Below are 14309 nucleotides of genomic sequence, written 5' to 3' on the forward strand. Positions count from 1 at the left end.
AGTGGCTCAGAACTTGGGAGCTTCAGACAGAACCTGGAGTGGTAGTGAGATGGAGGTGGGGGGAGGGGCAGTCTGTAAACAAGAAGGAAGAGCTGCAGAAGGATCTTACCACCTCATCCAACTTGATATCAGAATGCTGGCAGCCAGGGTCACATACATGCAGCAGGAGGCCAGAGGATTCCTCTCTAGGGAGATAGGCAAGCCCAGGAGAACTGGCCTGCAGAGACTGAAATTTAGGATTCCATCAACAAAACACTAGATCCCTGCTTCATCATTAAATGAAGAAATCTACTTGCGATTAAGCTCATCTTTTGCTACACACACAAAGCTTCCAATCAACCAAAATTAAAGCTACCAATCCACCAGAAATTAAAAGAATGACAATTTAAAAAAAGAAACCAAAATAAAAAGGAAAAAAAGAAACTGAAGGAGGGGAAACAATGTAAGGAACAGTTGGAAAATTGGAAGAAAAGTATAATTAACATTCTTAGAAAATTAGCACATATTATCATTTGGTGAAAAAGAAAAAAATGCTATTTTAATTGTTTGACCCACTAGAATGGTTGTTTCTGGTTTTTGCCACTTTATAAACTTATTTCATTATTATGGAAAATAAACTGCATATTTAAAATGTATAGTTTGACTTCGAAATTTGTAGCACGCATGAAACTGTTGTGACAGTCAAGAAAATGTATATTTCTATCAGTCCTAAAAGTTTCCTCAGACTCCTTTGTAATTCTGTTCTCTCTACCCCTATCTCCAGGTAACCATGATTTTTTTTTTAACTGAAACTGTAAGTTGCACTTTCTAGAAGTCTAAGTATATGGAGTCACACAGATACTCTTTTTTCATCTGTTTTCTTCTAGCATGACCATTTTAGATCAATGATACTGCATTTATCAACAGTTTGTCCCTTTTGATTGCTGGGTAATTTTCAATAATATGGGCATCTATAACTTGTTTACCCATTCATATGCTGATGGACTTTTGGGTTGATTCGAATTCTGGGCATCTACCAAAAAAGTTGCAGTGAACATGTTTAAGCCTTTGCATAGACACTTGTTTTCATTTCACTTTGGTAAATATCTAAAAGTGGAATGGCTGGTTGATTGGTAAGTGTTTGATTATTTCAAACTGTTTTCCAAAGTGGTTGTACTTTCACATTCTGTCAACAGTGTATGAGAGTTTCAGTTGCTCTACATCCCCTCCAGCACTAGATATAGTCAAGCTTTAAATTTTAGTCATTCTAATGGGTGTATAAAACTTCACTGCAGTTTTAATTTTCATTTTCCTGATGAATGATGATGTTGAATACCTTTCCATGTGCTTATTGACTATTTGAATGTCATATTTAGTGAAATGCTTATTCACATCTTTCATCCACTTTTAAAAGTAGGCTGTCTTGATATTGATTTATAAGAATTTTTTATATACTTTGGATACAGACCTTTTATATGGGTTGTAAATATTTTCTTGTATTTGCATATTTAACTGCTTCTTTGGAAGAGCAGAAACTTTTAAATTTGAAAAAGTTTAGTCTATCGATTTCTTTCTTTTGTGATTTATGCTTTGTGAGTACTAAGAAGCCTTTGCCTATTACAAGATCACAAAGGTTTTCTCCTATATGTTTTTGATAATGTTTATACTTTAAGGTCTTACATTTAGGTCTGTGATCCAGTGTTTTGTGTTAGCATTTGTGTGTGGTGTGAGGTGAGGGTTGATATTCATTTTTTTTTCCTGTGTCTATACCCAGTTGATTTGGCAGTATTTGTTGAAAAGATTTTTCTTTCCCTATGAATCATTTTGGCACTTTTGTCATGAATTATCTGATCATATATGTATAGGTTTATTTCTGAATTCTCTATTCTATTTATTGATATATGTGTCTATCTTTTCATCAGTATAAAACTCTTATTATTATTGTAGTTGTGTAGTAATTCTTAAAATTAAGGAATCTAAATATTCCAACTTTATTCTTTTTTTAAAAAGTACTTAGATTATTCCAGGTTCTTTGTAATTTCATGTACATTTTATAATGAATTTGTTAATTTCTGCAAAATAGTTTGCTGGGATTTTGGTAGGGATTTCCTTGAATCAATATGGGGATAATTGCTATCATAATGAACATGTTCAATCCTCCAGTCCATGAAAATTATTTATCTTTCTATTGCAGTCATCTTTAATTGCTGTCAGCAATGATTTATAGTTATCAGTGCAGAGGTCTTAGAAATATTTTGTTAGATTTACTCCTATTTTATTTTTTTTGGCACTACTAAAACTTCAATCCTTTGAAAGTTTATATTTAAATCATTAGCTATAAGTATATAATATATAAAAATTAGCTATCAGTAAATAAAAAAGCTTGTGTGTCAACATTGTGATTTTGCTAAATTCACTTACTAATTCTAACAGGCATTTTGTAGATTTCCTATGTAAACCATCGTATCATCTGAAAATTAGGACAGTTCTACTTCTTTTTTTGTAGTTTTTTTTTTTTCTTTTTTCCCCCTTTTTTGGTTTTGGCCTTATTTCTAGAACCTCCAGTACAATGTTGAATAGAAGTGGTATATTCTTGCTTTGTTCCCCAAATCTTAGGGGGGGAACAATTCAGTTTTTTACCACCATGATGAAATGGTTTTTCTCCTTTATTTTGTTAATATCATAATCATGGTAAATTACATTCATTTTTAAAATGTTAAACCAATCTTGATTTTGGGGATAAAATCTGCTTGATCATAATGTAGTATTCTTTTAAAATATTTCTGAGTTTATTTTGCTATTATTAAGAAATTTTATCTGTGTACATGAGAGATGGTGGTCTTTAATTTTTTTTCTGTGATTTTTGGGTCTGTTTTTTGTGTTAGGGTTATTCTGGCTTCATAAACTAAGCTGGGCAATGTTGTCTCCTCTATATTCTGAAGATGTTTGTGTAAGATTGGTATTATTTCTTCTATGAATGTTTGCTGAATTCACCACTAAAATAATCTGCACTTGGAGTTTTATTTTGGGGGAGATTTTTGTAAGAAATTCAATTTTTATATAGATAAGGACTATTCAGATATTCTGTTTCTTTTTGTATCATTTTTGGTAAATTATATTTTTCAAGGATTTTCCCTTAATCTAAATAGTTGAATTTGTTGGCATTAAGTTTTTCATATTTTTCTTTTTATCCTTAAATGCCTGTAGGATCTGTGGTGATAAGCCCCCTCTTTACCATCATTTTAGTGACTTGCACTCTCTTTCTCTCAGTCAATCTGGCTTGGCCTTTGTCAGTTTTGTTGCTCTTTTTAAAAACCAAATTTTAGCTTTGATAATTTTCTGTTTTATCTGTTTTCTACTCCACTAATTTCTATCCTTATCTGTTACATTCTCTGATTTTTACACTTTTTCTCCTTTTATAATATACACATTTTAAAGCTCTTTTAGCTGAATTCATTTTCATCCCACTCAAAATATTTCCTAATTGCCTTTGTGATTTTGCCTTTAACACATGAATTATTTAGGAGGGTGTTTAACTTCTAGGTATCTGGGGGTTTCCTAGATACTATATTGTTATTGATTTCTTATTTAGTTCTACTGTGGCCACAAAATACACTCTGCACATTTCAGTCCTTTAAAATGTATTAACCTGTTTTATTGTCCAGCATATGACCTATCTTTGTGAAGGTACTCTGTACACTTGAAGAGAATACATAGTCTGCAGTTGGCTGATGTGTTTCATAAATGTCAGTTAGGTGGTGATTGATGGTGTTGTTCATATCTTCTGTGTCTATGCAGATGTTTTATCTCATTTTTCTCTGAATTGCATACTGATGGATGCTAAAATCTCTTGATATAATTGTGCAGCCATGTTCTCCTTATTCTGTCCATTTTTTTGTGTGTATCTTGAAGTTCTGTTATTAAAGGCATACACATTTTATGATTGTTATATCTTCCTAACAAAATTATATTATCACTATAAAATGCTCATTAATTTTTAAAAAAGCACTCAGAACTCTTGGAAAATGAAGGTATGATAAACTGAAATTTTAAAATATTTGTGTTAAAAGAATATTCAAAAGATAAGATTATAGAAACCTCCCAGTAAGTGAAACAACAACAACAAAGAAAACAACAGTGATGGAAAATGGTAGATAAATAATAAGAACCTGAGAAAATTGCTCTAGGAGATCCACATTCAAATAGTAAGAGTTTTTTTTAAAAAAAGTAGAAGTGGAAATTATCCAGGAACTAGCATAAGAACATTTCCTATAAGAGAAGGACACAGTTTACCAGATCCAAAGGGCCTCCCAGGGTCCAGAGTAGCGTAGGTTGAAGAACTACGCCAAGGTGCCTGTGAAATTTCAGAATATCTGGGTGTTCTATGGACCCCTTTCCTTTGCTTGACTGCTGAAGGAATGGTTTTAGCCCTGAGAGAAATACTTGTTCTAGGATGAAAAGCAGGGGCCTTCCTTTTCAGCTCCTGAGTCTTGTCCTCAGTTCACTTGAACATAGACTCACAGCTGAACCAGCCCTGCCAAGAATTCATTGCAGCCCAGTTCCCCTCACCCAGGCTTTTGGTTTGCCTGGAGTCGTGTGAATCTCTGAAATGTCTTTAGGACTCAAGCACTCAGGCGCCAAGAATCTCTGTTTAACCACTTTAGCAAGTTAATCCCCAGATTGTGTTTTAAGTCTGTTACCAAATTCATTAAGAATAACGTACTGTATGCTTCCGTAGGGAGAATATTTGCCCCTACATGTGATAAGACCTAATGGCTACCCCGAGAACACTTATGAGTTGATACCCTTGAGCAGTTTGGGAAATAATTTTCAAATTAAGTTTAATGAGTTAAGTCATTTTGGAGGCCATCCAAATGAGGGCACCAAGACCAACAGTGGAGGCACTGGGAAAAAGCGAGGGCCTGGGATTATGCCCTGCCAGTCCTGTGCTTATGCTCCCCACCTCTAGGTTAATTATCTGCAACCACAGTTTTCTGAGGCCATACCATTAAGGACGGCCAGAACTTGGCCTTAAATCATGCTTCTATGTGACCGTCAGCCACCTGCCTCCCAGTTTTACTTTGGTTTGTCTTCATACCCCATTTCATTTTCAAAGGCTTCCAGGGAACGGCGATCTTTACCCAGCCAGTGGTCAGTGTCTGCTGCAGTTTCCAACTCCAGCCCTAAGCAGCTGCCACCGTTGCTGCTCCTTTGCTTCCCCAGCTGACTCTGAACCTGACAGCTCAACTCCAGTGATTACAGCTTCTGACCAGTAAGTGAGAACAATGCTTCCCATTTCCAGAAGTAGCCTTGTTTTTCCTGTCTGACACACCCTTGGTTGAGGAAACTTGAACAGGTTGGAACCAGTACTCATTCCATTTGAAGACACTATCTGGAGTCTCCTCAACCACCTCCTTGACTGGTTCTGGACTGATGTCCCCGGTTAGGGTATGGGCTTTGGGCTACATCTCAGGGAATAGTCTGCCTTCCTAGAGCAATAGTCTCTCCACTTATTCTGTCTCTTCCAGCCACACACACGTGAAGTGATAGCATCTTTGTCTCCCACTTATTACCAAGGACTGATAGTCCTGGTCTGACGGCTAATTTTGATGCTTTCATTACGTTTTTCATTTATCCCAGTAAGCCTTCAGATTTTAGGCAATAAAATTTCTCTTATCCTAGAGCTATGCCAGAATTCTCAAGGAGTGACACAGATAAAAGCATCCCTTGGAACTATTCTTCCATGTGTGGGGTTGTGTGCTAAACACGTCATTGATGTGATCTCATTTAATCTTAATTAAAGCCCTGTGATCTTCCCATTTTAGAGATGAAAATATCCTGGCCTAGAGAATCGAATAAGCTTGCCATAAGAATGTGGAGGAAAAAAAGCAGAGATTTGAATCCAGGGATTCTCTGAACCCAGAACCCATACTCTTAATCACTGTGCCATGTGTTCTGCCTCAGGAAAGATGGAAAACACCACCCACTTCACTGCAAAGAGACACCCAGTAGATCACATCCAGGTCTGGACTTTAATAATGTGGACTGGTTTAAATTTCATTTCATTAAGTGCTTGTTTGTTGGTATCATAGTGATTAGCACAGTAAGGATAGTTCAGAAGGGAGTTCAGAAATTTCCCTGCCCTTAGAAATTTGAGAGACTAGTAGTGTAGTGGTGTTGGTTGCTCAGTCATGTCCAACTCTTTGCAGCCCCATGGACTGTAACCTGTCAGTCTCCTCTGTCCATGGGATTCTCCAGGCAAGAGTACTGAAGTAGGTTGCCATTCCTTTCTCTAGAGGCTCTTCCCAGGAGTTGAACCTGGGTCTCCTGCATTGCAGGCAGATTCTTTACATACACAAATAAACACTATGTAATACAGTTTTATTCAGCTTAGATAATGGAGAAGAGAATGCGGTAATGACGAAGTCAGTAGGAATCTACAATGACGACTTAAGACTAGAAACAAAGAGTTAAGCCTCAGAATGCTAGGCAGTATATCTGAAATGCAGAAAATAGTGGGTCCAGTGTAGCTGGAGAAGTTTTTATCGAGAAAGGTGGACTTAAACTTAACCTGGAACCAATGAGATATTGGTTAGTGGAAAAGAAGAGAGAGGGCATTACAAGGAAGAGAAAGTATAATCAAAGGTAGGGAAGAGGGAATGAATGAAGATGTTTGGGAAGGCATCAGGATGGGCCAGACTATAAAGTATGAAGGAGAAGTTTGAGAAGCATCTTGAGAGTAATACTCAAAATGTGGATTGAGTTTGAAGGCAAAGGGGGATCACAGAAAAATTTGGATATAGGAAAAACAGGCCAAAAAAAATTCATATGGAATATTTTTTTCACAGCTTGGGTCATTTCTCCATATCAAATGACTGTGGCTGGTTAACACTGAACTCCAGAATTAGGGTCTGTTTTCTATTCAGCATTAAATCCACATTCTTCCTGCCCAGATTTTTTCCCTCAACTGAGAGAAAGCATCATATGGAAAGTGGCTTGCTTACTGGCTCAGAATAAAGGATCTAGATGATTTTAGTAATAGAGTCATCAGTTCTGATCATCTCCTTTTCCAGTATGGGGATGTACTTGCCAAAAGAATGACAATGCTTGTTAAGCTAGCCAGAACAATTCTGCCTGGTTCAGATCCAGAACATGCTCTGTCTTTTATGCAGGGCTAAAAACGCACCGACAGATTCCTATTCTCTGCTTCCCCCTTTCCTAGAGTCCAAACAGACTAACTATTTTTCATTATTTCCTCCATCAAGAGAATATGCACTTTCCTTGGTTATACATTGAGTGACATTAACAACATTCAAATCCTAAGAATGTATTTGGATCAAACTGGCTCTTTTTTGGGTTTTGAGAAACACTTCAATTTTCTTGTTTCAGTTGAATGAACAAGCTGTTCTCCTTTTTGTAGAATTGGGAAACACTGTAATCTCAAGAGTAACTTTTGCAGGGGGCTGATTTTACCCATTCTAAATTGTTAACACTCTCAACTTCAGAGAATGTTCTTACCCCCAGGTCTGGAAAGGTTGTGATCACTTTGCTTCTTGTAGCTTTCCCTGTCTCTCTGCCTAAAGCATGAGCCATTATGGTGCTATTAGCGTAATTACTGATTTATCTGTCCTTTGTTTTTTTAAATTTATTTTAGCTTAGTTTAAATTTTGTATTGAAATACAGCTGATTTACAATGTTGTGTTAGTTTCTGCTGTATAGCAAAGTGAATCTTTATACATATACATATATCCACTCCTTTTTAGATTTCTCTTCCCATAGAGGTTATTATAGAGTATTGTGCTATATAGTACATCCTTATCTCTGTCCTTTGAATCTATAAGTGATAAGAAAATCTCTCTGTGTTTCCCTTGTGTTGCGTTCAAAACCTAATGTAGATATGCTATTATGGGTTACCTGTACATTTTAGCTAGCAATAATATAATTTTTTAATTTACAAACTTCTCTGGTCATCATAGGAGAAGACAGGTAATATTTGAGATGTTTCATCCTAAAATAACCATGAAACTGCACAGAAAGCGTGAAAAAAGGGAGGAAAATAAATGTAAATTTAAGATGGAGAAAGACCATGTGCTTAAATCCATAGGGAATGTCTACTACTGTAATTATCAATGGGATGGATTGAGAAGCATATACTCAAGATTACAAGATGCATGGCTCACAAACTGAACCAGCGAAGCCCAGGTGGTGCTGAAGGAGAATGGAAAGCAAGTACACCTGGCCCCCATCATTTGCTCCCAACTACTTTAGGAACTTGGAGATACACTGGCCAGACATTCCAACTGGGAAGAAGCTGTCTTCTGAGCCAGGCAGAGTCATGTCCAGAGTCAAACCTCCCACCCAACCCATCAATTTCTCCTCCCACATCCCTTAAAAGACTATGGCTCCCAGTCCACAGCCAGGCAGGATATAGATGGAGACAAGTAGAGGTGGGTTGTGTCCTGGAAGGGCTAGTTGTGTAATAATAAGTACTGTAGGGTATTTTAAAGCAATTATCCTTCAATTAAAAATAAATGAATTTAAATTAAAAAAAATAAAAAGTACTGTAGGAACTTTCATGGTGGCTTAGTAATTAAGAATCTACCTTCTGACGCAGGGGACGCAAATTTAATTCCTGGTCAGAGAACTAAGATTCTACATGTGGTGGGGCAACCAAACCTGCACATTGCAATGAAGATTTTTCAAGCTGCCTCCAAATAAATAATTTTTTTTAAGTACTGTAAATTGGAGAGGGACAAGAAGAAGGGGGAGGGCAGTGCATGCTTGGAGGGCATGTGATTTTATGTGCTACCCTTTAAAACAGGACAGCAGACTCTGTTGTCTCCTACTAGTGTCTCCAACTAGTAGGAAATTACAGCAGTGTCTTCTGCTAGTAGGAAATTATAGCAGTTAGAGCAAGAGCCCCAAACTAATGTCCAGAGATGTCCATAGGATTCCCCAGGGGTTGCCATTTTCTTCTCCAGTCCACAATAGCTAAGTATCTGTCAGATCCTGAAAAAGGAGGTAGGCACAGGAGTCAGTGTGCACTTCAGATCTGCTTTACTTGTGCCCAAGAGGAAATTGAAGGACAAAAAAGACTTCATCAGGACTATCCACTAGCAAGTGCCAGGCTGGAACATACTGTTCTCTTTTGCAGAGAGAGAGAGAGAAATGCCCAAAGGGGCCTAAGGAAAGAATACTGCAAGATAAAGGAAAGAAAGCCTTTGTGTTAAAACTTGAAGTGAAATCATAACACTGAAAATAAATTTCTCCACGAAGGAGAGAAACATTTTAGCAGACATATTTTTGGTTGTCTCAAAAAGATGTGGGAAGGCCTAGCCACAATGAGATCAGAGTCAGGGGCCATCTGGAGAAAACAGATCGGGATGAAGTAAGATTTGCAAAGGCTGAAATGAGAAATGAGGGCAAATATGCCAAAAGTATAATAGAATTAAGCACCTGTATGAACGAGTGTCAATACAGAGAAGACATAGCAGAAATCAAACCAGTAAAGTAGAAGACAAAATAAGGGAAAGGACCAAGATGAAAATGTTGGGAGAGAAGACAGCAAACACAGATCTAATCTGAGAATTACATTTATTCCCAATGAAGAAATGGAGCAAAATACTGGAAACAGCAGTAGTCAGGCACATGTCAGAAGAAAACTATTCTGAGCTGGAGAAGAATTGAGACAAAATTAAAATGACCAGACCCATATAGAGACATATCTTTTAAAATATCAATACTTGAGTTTCCAAGTTAAAGAAAGAATCTTTCAGGCATTTAGATAGATGTGAACAGGTTACTAATGAAATAAACATCAAATTGGGCTCAGACTTTCTCAACCCTGAGGACTATTCCAGAAGACAAGGTTGTGTCTCAAGAATTCCATATTCACCCAACATGATGTTTTGTTCAAAGGCTGTAGAGATTGATTTTCAGATTTACAAAGAGGCTGTAAATATATCTTGCATGACCTTTTCTTGAAAAAAAGTATCTGAATTTCCTGTCCAGTTGATCAACAGATGAATTTGTATAAGAAAACACACACACAAAATGACTTGCAGAGAGCACTGGAGACTGTTCAAAATATAAAAAGTAATAGTTTAAAATGTGATTCCAAAGCTGTATGCAAAACCTAATACCTAACTGTTGAAAAACGATTTACTTGGGTCTAAACTGAAATTAGATAAAGACTGATAAAAGAGGGGGGAGGAATATGTTCCAGGTTATCCACTATGAGCTGGTGGGTTTTTTTTTTTTTGTAATTAGGGAGAAATATATAAAATGTTGTCATTTAATGAGAAAACATGTTTTCTGTGAGTAATTTTAGTCTGAAAACTGACTTCTCCAAGAGAATGCTTTTCGGCAGCTTATCTCTAAAACTGGAATTATTATATGGCCATGTATCTGGCTTCAGCTCCTGATAAAGGAACCTGAAAGAAATCCTGATAGGAAAATGAAAGAAAATGAAGGAAATCCTGATAAGCTGAGGTGTTAAGAAATTACATAGAGAGACAAGATACATGAATTATTTTTTTTCTTCTTATCTTTTTTTTTTTTTTTTTTGCAAGTTAAGAAAAGTGCTGGCATCAGGGAGAGTGAGCAGTAGTCAGTAGAAATTCAACTAGGATGACTTTGGTCAGATAAGTTTTCTTATTTGATAAGTTGTTTTTAAAAATCTGTTTCTTTGTTGATTATGAGAGTTTGCTCAGGAATTCATGAATTGCACTTGAACCAATATAAGAATTTTGAAATACATTTTTTTCTTTTGTTTTGGCTTTTGTTGAAGCTTTGATTTGAAGTAAGAAGGAGAGGAATCTCAGGAATTCTTCCATGTGGTGCTCTTCATGGAGTGGGTGTAGAAATAAGTAATGGGAAATTACGCCTATGCTGAACATCAGAAATAATTATGACTTTAAAAGTATTAAAGCTTCAGTCTAAGTCATAGTCTTTTCCTGTCTTTGTTGTGCTGTTTATCTTTGCTGAAGTTATATCTATACCAGTTATAGTTGTGAAAGAAAAAAAAAGTGCTAGAAGAATTTGGGGAAAATCCATCATATTGTGGTGCAAGTATTTGGTTACTTGGGGAAATCTTGTTACCTCCTGATTTTTAATAAAAACAGAAAAACCAGTTCTTGACCAGGATAGAATTAAGAACCTTCCCTGCAACCCTCAAAACATTCTAATTCATTTTGTCATTGATTGCTGACAACTCATCTATGGTTTCCCATCTTTAATGTGTTTCTAAGCATATAAAGGATAGATGCAGTAAGGGTAGGTTAGACAGAATCACTTAAGGCCATTTGTAGACTCTGAATTGTCCCAAACCACTCATTGCTGTTCTCTAAAGGGTTTGTTTAGTATTTATCTGCACCTTATACAAACAGTGGTGCCACTTTTACAGGGTAGGAATTTTAAAAGATGTGTAACATCAGTATGTACAACTAACCAACCAAGAGTCCTGATGACTCACAATGTATGCAGACTCCACTAATTGTGTGGAAGACATGGAATAAATATGAATCTTAGTCTCTGCTCTCAATGAAGTGGAAAGCTAGTTTAGGCAGAGCAGTATGTATGACACAAATGAAATGATTAGCAAACCGTCAGGTGTGAAGCTGAATTGTACTGTCTTCCCTGTGCTTATGTTTCTTCATCTATAAAATTTAAAAAGCTACTTATAATAAAACTACTTATCCTAATAGGACCTGGTACATAGTTAGTGCTCAGCCAGAGGTTAGCCCATAATCATTGTTATTTAAATTACTGTTAATTTGTAAATGTAATAGGAGATAAGAAAAAGAAGTGATCAGGGTGCGCTGCAGCAGTGGAGAATGTTTAATTCCTGATTGTGATTTGAGCTGGGCCTTTGAATGATATGTAAAATTTAGCTAGCTGGTGACTTAAAGCATTGGGGAGGTCATACAGGTGGGAAAATCGTCATTGTAGAGGCATGTAGATTGCTGCCTCTACAGTTAATGGCCTGATTGGTTCAGTGGGTATGTATAGGACGTTGTGGGAAACAAAATTGAATGGATAGGGTGGGGTGAGATTATGGAGGCTTTACAAGTCAGGCAAAAGAGTTCAGATTTTGATAGGATCAGCAATGAATTGTCTCTACTTGAGTGGGAGGAGTGATATAACAGAGAGGAGTCTGGTAGCAGGAGGCAGGATGGTTGGAGGGAGTGGAGGGCAGGGAGAAGGCTGTTAACACTGCCCAGTCAGCTGTAATTAGTTGGAGGAATGGACAGTAAGACATAGAGCCAAGAAACTATAAAGGAAGAAGTGACAAGTAGGGGGAAAATAACAGGAAAATGAAATAATAGTAATGTTTTGAAATCTAGTGCCATATTTTCTGAGCCCAGCACCTGGATACAAGGTTGACAAATATGTGTGTATTCATGAAACAATTGAGAACGAATAACTGAAGATGCCCCTGAAAATGAGACTTATGAGAAGCAAAATACATGGCCTGGCAGAGAACAAAGACTAATAAAAGTGAGAAAGGATATGAAGAGAAAGCTATCCAATCCAGTATTCTTTTAGCTTATATCTACTGTGTATCTGCATTCCTGCTGTGTAGGAAATGTTTGCTAGGAAGCAAACATTGGTTTAAAAATCCAGGACTGTAATGATCTACTTCTATGTGTACATCTTCCACGGGTCTATTGGTTCTTGAGGGTAAAATGGCATCATACTTAAAAATAGTGACTATATCAACTGGGGATAGCCTGGTGTCCTACCTATGTTCAAATCCTGATTGCACCACGTGTAACTGTGAATAAGTACACCATGTGTACTCCTGAATGAGCTACTGGAACTTTCTATGCCTCATGGTTAAAATGGAATAATAATAATAATATCTACTGCATAGTGATATTGTGAGACTTAAGTGAGATGATACATGCTAAGTGCTCAAAACAGTGCCTAGAGGGTGCCAGATATTATCTAGGAGGAGTTGTAAGAGTAGTCTTAGTGGTGAGTCACAGTGCAGGTGAGCGGAAGTAGTTCACTTTACCCCACTGAATGTAAACATCATAACCTGCAGGAAATGGGTCTCCAACCCATATACTGAAAGCATAGTTTTCCAAGGTAATTCCCGTGAAACTACATGTTTAAGACTAGAAGTACAGAGTGACTATTTGGGATTGGGGGTTATCCATTAAAGCCCAAATCTCAGGTTTCAGGGAGTGTCACCTGGGTTCACGCAAAGACCACTTAATTAAAGCAGTACTCTGCAGATGCTTTCCTATAGGCACAGCACTTGAAAGGTAAGAGGGAGAACACTAGGTACCTACTGTTTGCAAAAGTATAAGATATAAAAGACACAGATACTTTACAAGAGTTAATAACATCTGGATTCCAGGTTGAGCTCCCTTAGATCATGTTTTCTCTGTCACTCAAGATGGATTTTATTATAGCTCTTATGCTGCAGATAAGTTGTATCCTAGGTTGGGATAAGTGGCCAGCTTACAGTAAGTGTGTTCTGTCAAAGGAAGATTCCAAGTCACTTGATTGAAAACTGAAAAGCGTTAGAGTGCTTTCTGGCATGTGGGCTTCTCCAAATGCTTTCTTGAGTGGGCCATTCAGCTAGTAAATCAGTAACAGAGATTAGGGCATATGCAGAACAGGCCCTTTTATTTTCCCAGAAACTGGCCCCAATTTGTATTATGTTTTAATTTGTTTGTTCAAATCAAGCTTATAATTGTGCTTTTCCCTGGGTGTACCAGAAGGCAAGCAGTATGGTGATAGGAATGTCAACTCTTGCCATTTTTCAAAGGAATTGGAAGTTTCAGAGACTGTAGAATGGGGATCATTTCAGTATAGAAAGGAAAAACATGTTTAGCCAAGGATGGCCATCTGAATTTGATTAGTGCTTTCTTTGACATAAAAGAAATGCTGGCTCCAATAGAATTATATGGTTTTGCCTACTTTGGGCTCAGATCCACATGTTCCCTAGAGCTGTTTACTGACCACCTGAAATGTTGATTGGGCTTTTGTCATGGCACGAGGACTTGTCATGGCACAAGGACAGGACACAGGCCTTTTTTCTGGATTCAGCCTGAGCACATGGTGTAATAGGGACTGAAGAAACTCACACCCGTATTTGGTCTTAGGCCACATAATCCCTCCAGGGCCCATGGAGGGGCTTCTCAATTCATGTCTCTAGAACATAGCTTGAACTGCCACAGAGCAGATTGGAAGAAGGACTCTGCTGGTTTTTCCATACCCTGTTTTTTTCCCCAGGGAGTCCGAATTGTAGCTTTTATTTCATCTCTGCTCATTGAGCATCCCTGGGAATAGTAAAATTCAGGAATGCCACAAAAATT

The sequence above is a fragment of the Odocoileus virginianus genome, chromosome 6, assembly GCF_023699985.2.
Source record: "Odocoileus virginianus isolate 20LAN1187 ecotype Illinois chromosome 6, Ovbor_1.2, whole genome shotgun sequence".
In the NCBI taxonomy this organism is placed as follows: domain Eukaryota; kingdom Metazoa; phylum Chordata; class Mammalia; order Artiodactyla; family Cervidae; genus Odocoileus; species Odocoileus virginianus.